Here is a 15,070-nt window from a genome sequence, read left to right as displayed (position 1 = left end):
GTGTGTGTTCTCTCTGTGTGCGTGTTGTTATGAGTGTCCTTACTAAAAAAAAACTACTTTATTAAAAAAAAAAAATTAAATTGATCATAAGACCTAAATTATTTCATCAGATACGCCATGTCTCGTCTCTCTGTTTGTGTTGACTCTGTGTGTGTGTATCGTCTCTGTCCATGTGTCGTCTCTATGTGTCGTTTCTGTGTGTTTGTCCTCTCTGTGTGTGATTTGTCTCTTTGTGTCTGTCGTCTCTGTGTGTTCGTCCTTTCTCTGTGTGAGTGGACTCTGTGTGTGTGTCGTCTCTGTGCATGTATCGTCTCTGTGGGTGTTTCGTATCTGTGTGTGTGTGTGTTGTCTCTGTGTGTTTGTCGTCTCTGGGTGCTTGTCGTCTCTCTATGTGTTGTCGTCTCTGTGTGTGTCGTCTCTGTGTGTGTGTTGTCTCTCTGTGTGTGTCGTCTCTGTGTATGTGTGTGTGTGTCGTTTCTGTGTGCTTGTCGTCTCGGTGTGTGTGTCGTCTCTATGTGTAAGTCGTCACTTTGAGTGTGTCGTCTCTGTGTGTGTGTTGTCTCTGTGTGTTTGTTTTTTGTCGTCTCTGTGTGGATGTTGTCTGTGTGTGTGTTGTCTCTATGTGTGTGTCGTCCCTATGTGTGTTTCGTATCTGTGTGTGTTTGACGTCTCTTTGTGTGTGTCATCTCTTTGTGTGTTTGTCATTTTTCTGTGTGGGTGTTTCGTCTCTCTGTGTGTTTTGTCTCTGTGTGTGTGTATCGTCTCTGTGAATGTGTCGTCTCTATGTGTCGTTTCTGTGTGTTTGTCCTCGCTGTGTGTGATTCGTCTCTTTGTGTGTGTCATCTTAGTGGGTTTTTCCTATATGTGTGTGAGTGGACTATGTGTGTGTGGTCTCTATGTGTAAGTCATCACTTTGAGTGTGTCGTCTCTGTGTGTGTGTCGTCTCTCTATCTGTGTATTCTCTTTGTGTGTGTCTTATCTGTGTGTGTGTGGTCTCTTTTTGTAATTCGTAAAATTGTGTGTGTGGAGTCTGTGTGTGTGTGTCGTCTCTGTGTGGATGTTGTCTCTGTGTGTGTGTGTGGTGTCTCTATGTGTGTGTCGTCTCTGTGTGTTGTCTCTGTGTGTGTGTCGTCTCTATGTGTAAGTCGTCTCTTTGAGTGTGTCGTCTGTGTGTGTGTGTCGTCTCTCTATGTGTATCGTCTCTGTGTGTTTGTCATCTCTGTGTGTGTTGTCTCTATGTGTAAGCCGTCACTTTGAGTGTGTCGTCCCTGTGTGTGTGTCGTCTCTGTGTGGATGTTGTCTCTGTGTTGTGTGTGTTGTCTCTATGTGTGTGTCGTCTCTATGTGTGTTTCATATCTGTGTGTGTGTGACGTCTCTTTGTGTGTGTCATCTCTATGTGTGTTTGTCATTTCTGTGTGTGTGTCTCATCTCTCTGTGTATGGTGACTCTGTGTGTGTGTATCGTCTCTGTGCATGCGTCGTCTCTATGTGTCGTTTCTTTGTGTTTGTCCTCTCTGTGTGTGATTCGTCTCTCTGTGTCTGTCGTTTCTGTGTGTTTGTCCTCTGTGTGTGTGAGTGGACTCTGTGTGTGTGTGTCGTCTCTGTGGGTGTTTAGTATCTGTGTGTCTGTCTTATCTTTGTCTTTGTTGTCTCTATGTGTGTGTCTTCTCTGTGTGTGTGTGTCGTGTCTGTGTGTTTGTCCTCTATGTGAGTGTGTCGTCGCGGTGTGTGTTTAGTATCTGTGTGTGTGTTGTCTCTGTGTGTTTGTCGTCTCTGTTTGTGTGTCGTCTCTATATGTGTGTCGTGTCTGTGTGTTTGTCGTCTCTGTGTGTGTGTCGTCTCTATGTGTAAGTCGTCTCTTTGAGTGTGTCGTCTCTGTGTGTGTGTCGTCCATGTGTGTGTGTCGTCTCTGTGTGTGTGTCGTCTCTGTGTGTGTGTCGTCTCTATGTGTAAGTCGTCACTTTGAGTGTGTCGTCTCTGTGTGTGTGTCTCGTCTCTGTGTGGATGTTGTCTCTGTGTGTGTGTGTTGTCTCTATGTGTGTGTCGTCTCTATGTGTGTTTCGTATCTGTGGGTGTGTGACGTCTCTTTGCGTGTGTCGTCTTTATGTGTGTTTTGTCATTTCTGTGTGCGTATCTCGTCTCTCTGTGTGTGTTGACTCTGTGTGTTTGTATCGTCTCTGTGCATGTGTCGTCTCTATGTGTCGTTTCTGTGTGTTTGTCCTCTCTGTGTGTGATTAGTCTCTTTTTTTCTGTCGTCTCTGTGTGTGTGTCGTGTCTGTGTGTGTATGTAGTCTCTCTGTATCAGTCTTCTATTTGAGTTTGTCGTATCTGTGTGTGTTTCTGCTCTCTATCTGTGTCGTCTCTGTGTGTGTGTCTTCTGTGTGTGTGAGTCTTCTCTCTGTGTTTGTCGTCACTTTGTGTGTGTCGTTTTTGTGTGTGTGTTTGTCGTCTTTGTGTGGAGGTTGTCTCTGTGTGTGTGTGTTGTCTCTATGTGTGTGTTGTGTTTATGTGCGTTTCGTCTCTGTGTGCGTGTGACGTCTCTGTGTGTGTGGCGTCTCTATGTGTGTTTGTCATTTCTGTGTGTGTGTCTCATCTCTCTGTGTGTGTTGACTCTGTGTGTGTGTATCGTCTCTGTGTATGTGTCGTCTCTATGTGTCGTTTCTGTTTGTTTGTCCTCTCTGTGTGTGATTCGTCTCTTTGTGTCTGTAGTCTCTGTGTGTTTTTTAAATTTTTGGGTCACCTGCCGGAGACTCTGGGCGGGTCGGTGCCCCCAAATATTGTCCCAAATTCCTCGCTCAATTTAGCACTTGTTCAAGGATGCCCAGCGTCTCCAATAACTTTCCCAATAGTATCTATTCATTGTCTCAGCTCAGTTTAGAAAATCTGAGCCAATTTCCACTTTTTCAAATTTGGGGTCACTTGCCTGAGACTCTGAGCAGGTGAGGTGGGCACCTCCAAAAATTTGTCCCAATTTCCACTCTCGCCTTAGAACTTATTCACGGATACCTAAAACCGTCAACAGTTAGACTGTTGCCCTAGCGGTAACCATGCCATGCTCTACACACATATCAACAATATATTTTTTGTTTTTGTTTTCCGTTTTCACAATGGGGTCCCAATCGAGCTCATGTCCATCACTTAGTATTCAGGTCTTGACAAATAAAGCCCTGATAGTCGAACCCCAACGCTCCAATCTGAACACTGACTAAGACCCTAATTCTAAGCTAGTGAATTTCAATAGTTCAGGCTGGTGGACTAAGACCCCAATTCTGAGCTAGTGAATTTCCACAATTCAGGCTGGTCGACTGAGACCTCAATTCTGAGCTAGTGAATTTCGACCATTCAGGCTGGTGGACTGAGACCTCAATACTGAGCCAGTGGATTTCCACCATTCAGGCTGGTGGACTAAGACCCCAATACTGAGCTAGTGGATTTCAACCATTCTGGCACTTTGACTTTTCATTCCCAATTAAATTAAAAAATAAGCATTTTCAACTACAACTAATGATCATAGTTAAAAAATAAGAAGAATTGAAATTATCCCGTATATGAAGTTAGCTACCCCCCTCCGAAATACCTTGTTCTTTATTTTAGACTTCTACTTTTCATTCCCAATGAAATTAAAAAATAAGTCCAATCATCTTGGAAGTTATTAATGTAGTTGTTAAGCAGAAAAATACTTCATCAAACTTTTATATCTTCGCTCAAGGTTGAATGGAGTTATGGCTAGGGGGATGAGTCCTAAAACCATCTGAATTCATTGTGAGGAGGAGTCATAAAACCCCTGGAAGTCATTGAGGGGAGGAGTCATTGAACTCTCGGTAACTAATAAATTCATTAAACTTCCCAAAAAAAATCACACGGAATATCCTCGCTTTTTGAACGAACACCATGTAAAGAAAAAATCAAACGGCTTAAAACAATAGAGCCCCCTCAAACCCCCGTGAAGTCATTTTAAAAGGTATAACAATTATTTATTTAACAGAAATCCTTGCCTTCAATTGAACGGAAAAAATATAAGGATTATTTATTTAACAGAAATTCTCGCTTTTTTGAACGAACACCATGTAAAGAAAAAATCACACTGGCTTAAAACAACAGAGTCCTTCAAACGGAACTTTGAAAAGCAAGCGATGTAAAAATTTACACGGAAAACCACGCCCCGTGGGGGAGCATAGCCACCGTGGGAGGCGCGGGGGTTTCGTGCGGGGTGGGGTGGGGGGTATCGGAGCCCTTTGGGGTTGTGGTAAGGGACCTCACGGCTAAACCACGACAAAGCACTACTCTCGTGGAACTCAATTCCCATTTAACTCAACCCCCATGCAGCTGAATCCCCCTTGTAACTGAACCCCTGTATAACCGAAACCCCCGTGTAACTGTACCCCCTTTAACTGAACTCTCATGCAACTCAACCCTCCATGCAACCCATCTCCCTCAAAACACTTTTCAGTCATTTTCTCGTTAAATTGACAATACGCTCCAAAACATCACTTGTGTATTATACAGTACATAATCATGGCATCTCCTCCAATTCACAAATCCCATTACCCCTTTTTTTTGCAAAGGTTAATCAAACATCTCCGATTGTAAATGCATTAAAAAAATTTCCACTCACTAATTACCCCTTTTTTGCAAATTCTAAACAAGAAAAAAAAAACTGTCTGCTTTTCAAAAACTTGTCCGTTAAAACTCGAAACAAGACGCGCTTGTTTTATAATACAGGTTTAATTAATTGCGTAAATCTCTTGGCAAAGAGTGTAATTACCTGTATAATAGAATTACCTACCAGAAAAACCGGAAGGAAAATAAAGGCCCAGAATTCAAAAGATGGATACTACTAAAGAAAATATTTGTAATATAATCCGTTTTCAGTTAAGTGCCCATGACGCAGTAGGCTTTTGGTTTTTGTTTACAGTTAGGAAAGGAGGCAGTATCCAAGCACTTGTTTGTAGGGAAACTATAATCGTCTTTAACAACTTTAAAAAGAGCTAAAAATTAAACTGAATATTTGATGTATAATGATATTAATTGCTGAAAGCTCATCAGTTCAAAATGCTACTATAATTTTAATGTTTATTTTCAACATTAGTACAAAAGAAAATATTTGTCATAAAATTGGTTTTCAGTAAAGGGCCATTGACGCAGTAGGTTTTAGACTTTAACAGTGAGAGAAGGAGGTCATACCCAAACTCTTGTTTGTGGTGATTTTTGGTCGTTTCAAGCTCGATTTGCTTATTCAATTTAAGTTTCACTCGTTCTAAGATTTATTTATCAATTTACATTAATATCTATTGTATGCTTGTTTGCATTGATTGTTTATTTAATTTTTGTTTGTTTTAAGTTTCATTTATACTTCAACAGGAAAATATTTTTTTTTCGTTTTAAGCTTGATTTTCATATTCAATCTAAGCATTACTCGCTTTAAGATCTATTTATTCATTATTATTATTACTTGTTGGATATTTTTGCTGTGATTGTTTATTTCATTTCTGTTCGTTTTGGGTTTCATTTATTCTTTGATAGTAATTTTTGGTCGTTTTGAGTTTTAATTTTAAAAGGTATTTGTATCTTCTGAGCTTAAATTTAAAATGGCCTTTACTTTTCTTTGAAAAACTTATTTTTCGGAAAGTTTTTTTTAATTAATTTTTGTTCGTTTTTTATTGCAAAAAATTTCCAGTTTTTAAAAATTGCTTATTTCAAAATCAAACTTAAAAAAAAATAAACAAATATTCATCAAAGTATCAAACTGATATCAAAGTAACAATATCAAAGTGAAAAAATCGGTTTGTGTCAACCTCGGACTTTTTATTATCTGATGTTTGAACTATTTTAAAAAAAATTGCTATCTCAAAATTTTTATCGGATGGGTTTGGGGAAAAAGGGTGTGGGGGGACTATATTAAGCTTCGGTCTCTTTTGACTCTTTAAAAGTAAACTAGAACTTTCTATTTTCAATCAAATGAGCCCTCTCTGAAGTTTATACGAGTATCCCTTCTATAATAGCCATATATACCCAGAGTATAACTTACAACGCCTCTCCCTGGGCCCTGGGGGGTTGTTTCGACCCTGGAGTTTTAATATCTGATGGTTGAACTCTTTTTAACAAAATGGTCACCTGACATTTTTATCGGATGGGTTTGTCCATCCAATACACCGAAAGGCGTGGAGAGCGGGAAGGGCTAGTTGCCCTCCGATCTTTTTTCACTCTGAGAACATGAACTACAACTTTTAAATTCCATTCTGAAGTTTATACGAGCATACATTCCATAAGAACCATATATGCCACCAGAGCAAAACTTACAACGCCTGCCTCGGCCCTCGAGGGGGGGGGGTGTGTCGACAGATTAGTTTTCTTATCTGACCTTTGAACTATTTTTAATGAAATGACCATACGTAAAGGAGTTTTTGTTATATGATCTTTGAACTATTTTTAACAAAATGACTAACTCAAATTGGGGTGGGCGGTTACCCTCCGATCACTTTTGACTCTTAAAAAGGCCACTAGACTCTTGACCTTCAATCGAATGTTCCCCCTTTGAAGTTTATACGACGACCCCTTCTATATGAGGTACCTCTGGGAAAAAAATTAATGGAGTGTAAGAGGAGGCTAGCTGCCCTCCAATCACTTTTGACTCTTAAAAAGTGAATTACAACTTTCAATATCCATACAAATGAGCCCTCTAGGAAGTTCATACGAGCATCCCTTCCATAACAACCATATAGGCCCTCAGGGCATAACTTACAACGCCTACCTTCGGACCCTGGGGGGCTGTGTCGACACCGGAGTTTTTTGTTAACAGAACTTTGAACTAGTTTTAAAAAATTTTCTATCTAAAAATTTTTATCTGATGTATTTAGGGCGTAGAGGGGGGGGGGGCTAGTTGCCCTCCACTCTCTTTTGCCTCTTAAAAAGTGAACAAGAACTTTCAATTTCCAGTCAAAGGAGCGCTCTCAGAAGTTTATACGAGCATTCCTTCCATAAGAACTATATATGCCCCTAGAGCATTACTCATAACGCCTGCCTTCGGGCCCTGGTGGGTTCCGTATTTTTGTTATCTAACCTTTGAACTATTTTTAATGAAATGGGTATTATAAAAATTTTATCGGATGGGCTTAAGGAAAATGGATGTTTGGGGGAGGGGCTGGTTGCCCTCGGACATCTTTTGACTCTTAAAAATTGAACTAGAACTTTAAATTTCCAACCAAATGAGCCCCCTCTGAAGTTTATACAAGCATCCCTTTCATACCATATATGCCCCCAGGACAACACTCACAACGCCTATTCCCTGGGCTCTGGGGGGGGGGGGAGGGGCGTTTTGTTATCTAATTTTTGAACAATTTTCAAAACACTGGCTATCTCAAAATTTGTAGCAGACGAGTTTGGGGAAAAAAGAGCGTGGGGGGGGGGCTAGTTTAACTCTCTAGACTCTTAAAAAGTGAACTAAAACTTTCAATTTCAAATCAAATGAGCCCTGTATGAAGTTTATACGACCATCCCTTTCATAAGAACCATACATGCCCTTAGGGCATAACTTAGAACGCCCTTCTCTGTGCCCTGGGGTTTCTATTGACACCGGATTTTTTCTTTTCCGACCTTTGAACTATTTTTAACAAAATGTCTATCTCAAAACTTTCATCAAATGGGTTGGGGAATAGCTGCCCTCGGATCTCTTTTGAATATTAAAAAATGAGCTCGAACTATCAATTTTCAGTCTAATGAGTCATCTATAAAGTAAATATGAGTATCCCTTTTACAAGAACCATATTTGGCCAAGGGCATATCTAACAACGGCTGTCCCGGGACCCTGGTGGGTTTTGACGACACCTGAGACTTTGCTATCTGACTTTTGAAAAATTTGTAACTTAATACCTATCTCAAAATTTTTATTGGATACATTTGGGGAAAAGGGGCGTGGGGTGCTAGTTGCCCTCCAATATCTTTTGACTTGAAAAAACTTAGCTAGAACTTTCAATTTCCAACCATATGAGCCAACTCTGAATTTTTTACGAGCATCTCTTCAATAAGAACCATTATTCCCCAAGGGCATAGCTTAAAACACCTTTCCTCGGGCCCTGGGGGGCTGTGTTGACCCCTGAGTTTTCTTTATATGGTCTTTGAACTATTGAAAAAAAAAGCTATCTCAAAGTTCTTATCGGATAGGTTTGAGGAAAAAAGGGCGTGGAGGGGGGGGCTATGTACCCTCTGATCTCATTTTAATTTTAATAAGTGAGCTAAAACTTTCAATTTCAAATGGAGTTAGCTCTCTTTGATTTCCATAGGAGAATCTATTCCATAAGAACCATATGTGCCCCCAGGGCATAACTTACAACGCCTGCTTCCACGCCCTGGTGGGTTGGGTCAACACCGGATTTTTGTTGTTTGATCTTTGAACTATTTTTAACAAAATAGCTATCTTAAAATTTTTATTGGATGCATTTGGGAAAATAGGGTTTGGGGGGAAGCTCCCTCCCCAAAGATATTGGGGTTACCCTCCAATATCTTTTGACGCTTAAAAATTGAACTAGAACTTTCAATTTTCAATCAAATGAGCACTTCCTTAAGTTTATACGACAATGTTGTCTATACAAAACCTTATATGCCCCAGGGCATAACTTACGACCCTTGCCCTGAGGGCTGTGGTGGTGTTGTCATCCTCAAAGACCTAATTTCTAGAACTTAAAACTACGTTTAATAACATGGCTGTCTCAAAATGTTGATTGGATGTGTTTGGGGAAAAGGTGGGCGTGAGAGGGGGGTTAGTTGCCCTCACATCACTTTTGACTATTAAAAAGTGCACTAGCCCTTTGAATTTCCAATCGAATGAGCCTTTTTTGAAGTTTATACGACACCGCCTTCTATAAAAAACCTTGTATGCCCCCAGGGTATAACTTAAAACCCTTACCTTGAGGGTTGTGGGGGAGTGTCCTCCTCAAAAATATATTTTCTATCTGAAAATAAACTACGCTGAACAAAATGGCTATCTCAAAATTTTGATTCGATGTGATTGGGGGACTGAGAGCCATGGGGGGAGGGGGGCTAGTTGCCCTCCAATCACTTTCGACTATTAAAAAGGGCAATAGCCCTTTGAATTTCCAATCGAATGAGCCTTTTTTAAAGTTTCTACGACACCGGTTTCTATAAAAACCTTATATACCCCCAGGGCAAAACTTAAAACCCTTGCCCTAAGGGTTGTGGGGGAGTGTCCTCCTCAAAAACATATTTTTAATCTGGAAATCAACTACGCTGAACAAAATGGCTATCTCAAAAATTTTGATTGGATGTGTTTGGGGGAATGATGGGCATGGGGGGGCTAGTTGCCCTCCAATCATTTTCGACTATTAAAAAGGGCACTATCCCTTTGAATTTCAAATCGAATGAGCCTTTTTTGAAGTTTCTATGACAACGCCTTCTATAAAAACCTTATATGCCCCCAGGGCATAACTTAAAACCCTTGCCCTAAGGGTTGTGGGGGAGTGTCCTCCTCAAAAATATATTTTCTATCAGGAAATCAACTACGCTGAACAAAATGGCTATCTCAAAATTTTGATTGGATGTGTTTGGGGGAATTATGGGCTTGTGGAGGGGCTACTTGCCCTTGAATCATTTTCGACTATTAAGAAGTGCACTAGAACTCTCGATTTCCAATCGAATGAGCCCCCTATGAAGTTTCTACGACGACCCCTTCCATATGAAGTGCCTCTGGAAAGAAAATAATAAATAAATAATAAAACATTGGAGCCGTAAGACCTTTACTATAGGCAACGCTACAGCGTTGCCTCTGATTCTAGAAGGATTATAGTCATAAAAAATACCTTCCAGGTGAACTCATTTTTAGCCAAATTGATTTTCAGTTTTTGCTTATATTTTGTGCGGAAACGTATCTTTGAAAACGTGTATGGTAAAGAGCGTTAACTATGGAACACCCTTTGCAATAGAAAACAAATTTGGAAATAGAACCTGAATGACATATATTATATATAAAACGAGTGTCTTTTCTATGCCGACAAGAAATATATAAAATTCATCAGGTTTGAATTTACCCTTCGAATGTTACTACCGTAAAGAAACAATGGGTTTACATGTAGAATGTAATGACTTGAAAACTTTCTTTTTGTGATGAAGGATTTTGTAATTTTTTGACATTGTTGTTGTGTTACAGCACTTAATCTTGAAGTATCAAGATTTGAAAATTATAATAAAAATGCTGCTTCAGTAGGTTAGAACTTTTAGTGATTTTTTGTTTATCCAGTATTGATTTTATAAACAGTTTATGAATTTTTTCTTTTCTTCATTACTCGGGCCCAAAAGATCACACATAAGCAACAGCATAAAACACCTGCAGTGCTCTAGTTGTTTTTAAATCATAAAATACTTCCAAATATTATTTTTATATTTATAACATTTCTATATTTAATTATGTGCTTTATTTTAAATGTATTTTAGTACAATGTGTGCTATAGTATTTTTTTTCTGATCCAAGAAAAAAAAATACGAAACATAAGGTCACGTTGGGATGAAAGATTGAAAGTAAAAACCAAGCTGGTTTAAAAATAAAATGTGTTGAAAGGTTTGTTACTACTATCACTACTACTAACAATTCACTGCACTAGAAAGCCACCCGAGGCCAACACAGCTACAGACGCTTTTCCTTCGGCCCAATCCATTCAATTTTTTCTTCTTGGATCAGAAAAAACATACTATAGCAGCCATTGTACTAAAATACATTTAAAATAAACACATAATTACTATTACTAATAACAACTCACCGCACTAGAAAGCCACCCGAGGCCAACACAGCTACATACGCTTTTCCTTCGGCCCAATCCATTCAGTTGTTTTTAAATCATAAAATGCTTTCAAATATTATTTTTATATTTACAACATTTCTATGCTTCATTATGTGTTTTATTTTAAATGTATTTTAGTACAATGTGTGCTATAGTATTTTTTTTCTGATCCAAGAAAAAAAAATACGAAACATAAGGTCACATTGGGATGAAAGATTGAAAGTAAAAACCAAGCTGGTTTAAAAATAAAATGTGTTGAAAGGTTTGTTACTACTATCACTACTACTAACAATTCACTGCACTAGAAAGCCACCCAAGGCCAACACAGCTACATACGCTTTTCCTTCGGCCCAATCCATTCAATTTTTTCTTCTTGGATCACAAAAAAACATACTATAGCACCCATTGTACTAAAATACATTTAAAATAAACACATAATTACTATTACTAATAACAACTCACCGCACTAGAAAGCCACCCGAGGCCAACACAGCTACACTCGCTTTTCCTTCGTCCCAATCCATTCAAAGCTTTTCTCTTCACCCACTCCCATGAAGTTTCAGTTTCTTTTTCATCCTTCCCTATGACTTCTTCCGACCCCTTCGGGAATAGCCCATTTTCCACTGGGTTGCACATAGAGGGCCAAAATCCACGATCTTCGGGAGTCTGTCATCCTACATTCATAAAACGTAGCCTACATAAAACGTTGCTCCATAAAACAAAGTTGGGATCGTGCCATCTTTTTGTACAGTTTAATTTTTTATATACCGTCGGTCAGAATAGTATGTGTGACTATCCTTAGCAATGGTCTTTTAAATAGAACTAATGTTATTTTCTTTGTTATTTGTGCTACCAAGTATCGAACTTGAAATAAAACTCCTAATTCTTGATTTAGTTCAGGTTTATGATCTACCCCACCTCGAAAAATGGCCCTATTTGAACCCCTTATTTAATTACTACAAGATTCAACGGTTTTCAATCTAAAACCTATAATTAAGGCTCAATTTGAACGATTCTCACTCTCCTCCATCTAAAATAAGGGGTCTCCATTCAGGATCCCTTATACGTTTACTTAGATAATTTCAACGAATATCTTCTTTATAAGGGGGATCTATAATTTCATTAGCCTACAGACCCACATTGTCTTTATCTCATCCTGATCACAGTGATATAGTAGCCTATAAAAATCAATTCTAGGCTTACCACTGAGGAAATCTCTGATCCAAGTGTCACCTGTTATGATGGGAAACTACTGTTCTTGTGAGGATAGAGCCCTCATCGACCTTTCCGCGCTTGCCCGCATCAAACCATCTCTGGAAGATGGAAAAAGTCGGGAAAATAACGCTTTAATAAAGGCAAAGATTAATGAATTTGTTTATCGGTAAATGAATAAATAATATCTAATTTCCTTATTCCATTAGGAAAAGCTGTCAGGAATATTCTGTGCCAAATTAGTTATTTTACAAGAAGAAGAGGTGCCAAATCATATACAGTGAATAATGGCCAAAATTAAAGCTAGACCAAACACATGCGAAGAACAGAAACACCAGTGAAGCTTAAGTTGGTTTTTCCTACCTGGGTCATGTCCTATTGAATCTAAAGTCAGGGTGGCAGCCCACGACCAAGATATTTTAAGGTATCTAAAATTGGGATGCTGATTCCTAATTTTGGTGCTAAGGAAATCAGCAAAGTAGAAAATGACGTGGTAGTTCATCTTCATAGAAAGGTCACCCATAAGACTATTATGAATCAATGAATTAATGAATTTGGTGGCTCAACTCGGTACGTAGTACAAAATCATAACACACCTCAACGGAGAGCAGAGCTCGTAACTTTGGGTGTGACAAACATAAGTATTGAATTCATCAACATGATAAAACGACTGCTACTACTACTTATAACTTACCGCAGCACCAAGCAAACTGAGTCAAACACAGCTACGCACGCTCCTCCTCCCTTCCAATTTATTCAAAGCCTCTCTCTTTACACCCTCCCAGGAGGTTTCCGCTTCCCTTAACTCTTTCTTTATGACACCTTTCCACCCCAGCCGTGCTTTCTGTTTAGCCAGAGACGGTTGGCCCAAAAAAGAGACTAGTCTACAAGCCTAAGAGCAACAAAAGAGACTAGCCTACAAGAAAAGCTTATGCTCCATCATCAAAGCCCAATAAATAATATCTTACATTTTAATTTTCAAATTATGCCGGTTATGTCAAAATGACTCATTTGGGATTTTTTCAACATTTAATTAAAAAATATTTCCGAAAAAGATATTTTTCAAAGAAAAATAAAGAGCCATATTAAATCTAAGATCAGCAGAAATAAATTTCTATAATGATTCGAACTCAAAACGACCAGAAGTCAAACTGTTCGTGGTAACGAACTGTAAGCAAGGAGCAACCCGGCTCAATAGTAACCAAAACTCTAAAAACCCGAATTTTGATACCCATAGATACATCAATAGAATCATATTTTATGCTGATTTCAAATAAGAGGGCTCATTTGAACAGAAATTAAAAGTTCTAGTTCCCTTTTTAAGTGACCAAAAAAATTGGAGGGTAACTTGGCCCCCTTCCACGCTCATTTTTTCCCAAAGTCGCCCGACCAAAAATTTGAAAGAAGCATTTATTCCAGCGCAGCCGAAAATTTAATAAATATCTCTTTGAGAATGACCTAATCCCCCAGAGTTGTTAGGGAACGAAGAGCAAGTTAGTAGTTTAGCCCCTTGTTTACCAATAGCCCGGGCTAATGGGAAGTATAAAGACGTTTCAGGAGGGATTTTCTTATGATGGGGGAGGGGGATCTTGGAGGAGGGGGTTAAGGGGGAGGATCCTTCCATGGAGGAAGTTTCCTTGGGGGAAGGGACATTTCATATAATCAGGGATGCCTGATTTCCCAGCATTATTAAAAAAACAATCAGAAATTAAATTTAAAAAAACTAGTTTTTTCAACTGAAAGTAAAGAGCAACATTAAAACTTAAAACAAACAGAAATTATTACGTATATGAGGGGGTTTGCCCCCTAGTCAATACCTCGCCCTTTTCGCTAAAGTTTTTTTTAGTACTTTCAAAAGAGCTATCTATTCTAATTAACTTGCCTTAGTGATTCAGGGTTTGTGATTCGAACAAAATTCGAACTTTAGCGTAAAGAGCAAGGTATCGACTAGGGGGCAAACTCCCTAATATACATAATAAAACATACGAATATAGAAATTCGTTACGTAAGTTAATTCGTAAGTCACGTCAGAAAAAATTTCGAGAAAGCCATTTAGCCAAAAAAAGAAAATTAATGTGCGAATTTCGTTTTAATTATTCATGTACGGTGAGCCAAAATCAAAGCTGCATTAACTCAAAAACATTCAGAAATTAAATATAAAAAGTAAGTTTTTTTTAACTGAAAGTAAGGAGCGACAATAAAACATAAAACGAACAGAAATTATTTCATATATGAAAGGGGCTGTCCCCCCTCTCATTACTTCGCTGTTTACGCTAAGGTTTGAATCTGTCATACAACTTTATTTTTTAAAAAAATTAAAAACTTTAGCGTAAAGAGTGAGGTATTGAGGGGGGGGAGAGTCCCTTCCATATACGGAATAATTTCTGTTCGTTTTAAGTTTTAAGGTCGCTCCTTACTTTCAGTTAAAAAAAACTTGTTTTTTTTATTTAATTACTATTAAAGAATAAATGAAACCCGCAACGAACCGTAATTAAATAAACAGTCAAAGCTAAAAAATTTACGATAGTGACAGGTATAATTAGATAAATAAATCTTTCAACGATTAAAGCTTAAATTTAATATTCAAATCAAACTTGAAAACGAAAAAAAATCACTACAAATAAGAATTTGGCTACTGCCCCCTTCCCCAACTGTAAAAGTTTAAGGCCTGCTGAGTAAATTGCGTTTGAAAACTTTATGTGTCTTGAACAATCATAGTCAGTAAAGAAGAACGATAAGTAAAGAACGATGTGGGCACAATGTGTTTTTTTTTCTACAGCCGGGCACTTCGTATTGAAGGAGTCGTCGTAGAAACTTCGAAAAAGGCTCATTCGATTAGAAATTGGAGTGGCTAGTGCCCTTTTTAATGGTCGAAAGTGAGTAGAGGGCAACTAGCCCCCCCCCCCAACGCCCATCACTCCCCCAAACACATCCAATCAAAATTTCGAGATGGACATTTTGTTTAGCGTAGTTGATATCCATATAGAAAATTTGTTTTTGAGGAGAACAATCCCCCACAACCCTCAGGAAAAGGGTTTTAAGTTATGCCCTGAGGGCATATAATAACGATGT

The 15,070-nt window shown here is 38.5% G+C and overlaps 1 protein-coding gene across 1 annotated transcript in view; it reads right to left on the bottom strand.

Moving 5' to 3' along the window:
* Positions 1 to 12,013, bottom strand: part of LOC148953655 (adenylate cyclase type 5-like) — a 244,088-nt gene extending 232,075 nt beyond the window's left edge. Inside the window, exon 1 of the mRNA XM_089087272.1 lies at positions 11,990 to 12,013. The gene's annotated coding sequence lies outside the window, so the exon portion shown is untranslated. The remainder of the gene's footprint in view (positions 1 to 11,989) is intronic.
* Positions 12,014 to 15,070: the final 3,057 nt, after the last annotated feature.

The sequence above is a fragment of the Artemia sp. Qi Xiang Cuo genome, chromosome 3 (genome assembly GCF_049724085.1).
Source record: "Artemia sp. Qi Xiang Cuo chromosome 3, ASM4972408v1, whole genome shotgun sequence".
Taxonomy (NCBI): Eukaryota; Metazoa; Arthropoda; class Branchiopoda; order Anostraca; family Artemiidae; genus Artemia; species Artemia sp. Qi Xiang Cuo.
The sequence above is the reverse complement of the archived record's forward strand: the minus strand, read 5'-3'. Positions and strand labels throughout refer to the sequence as shown.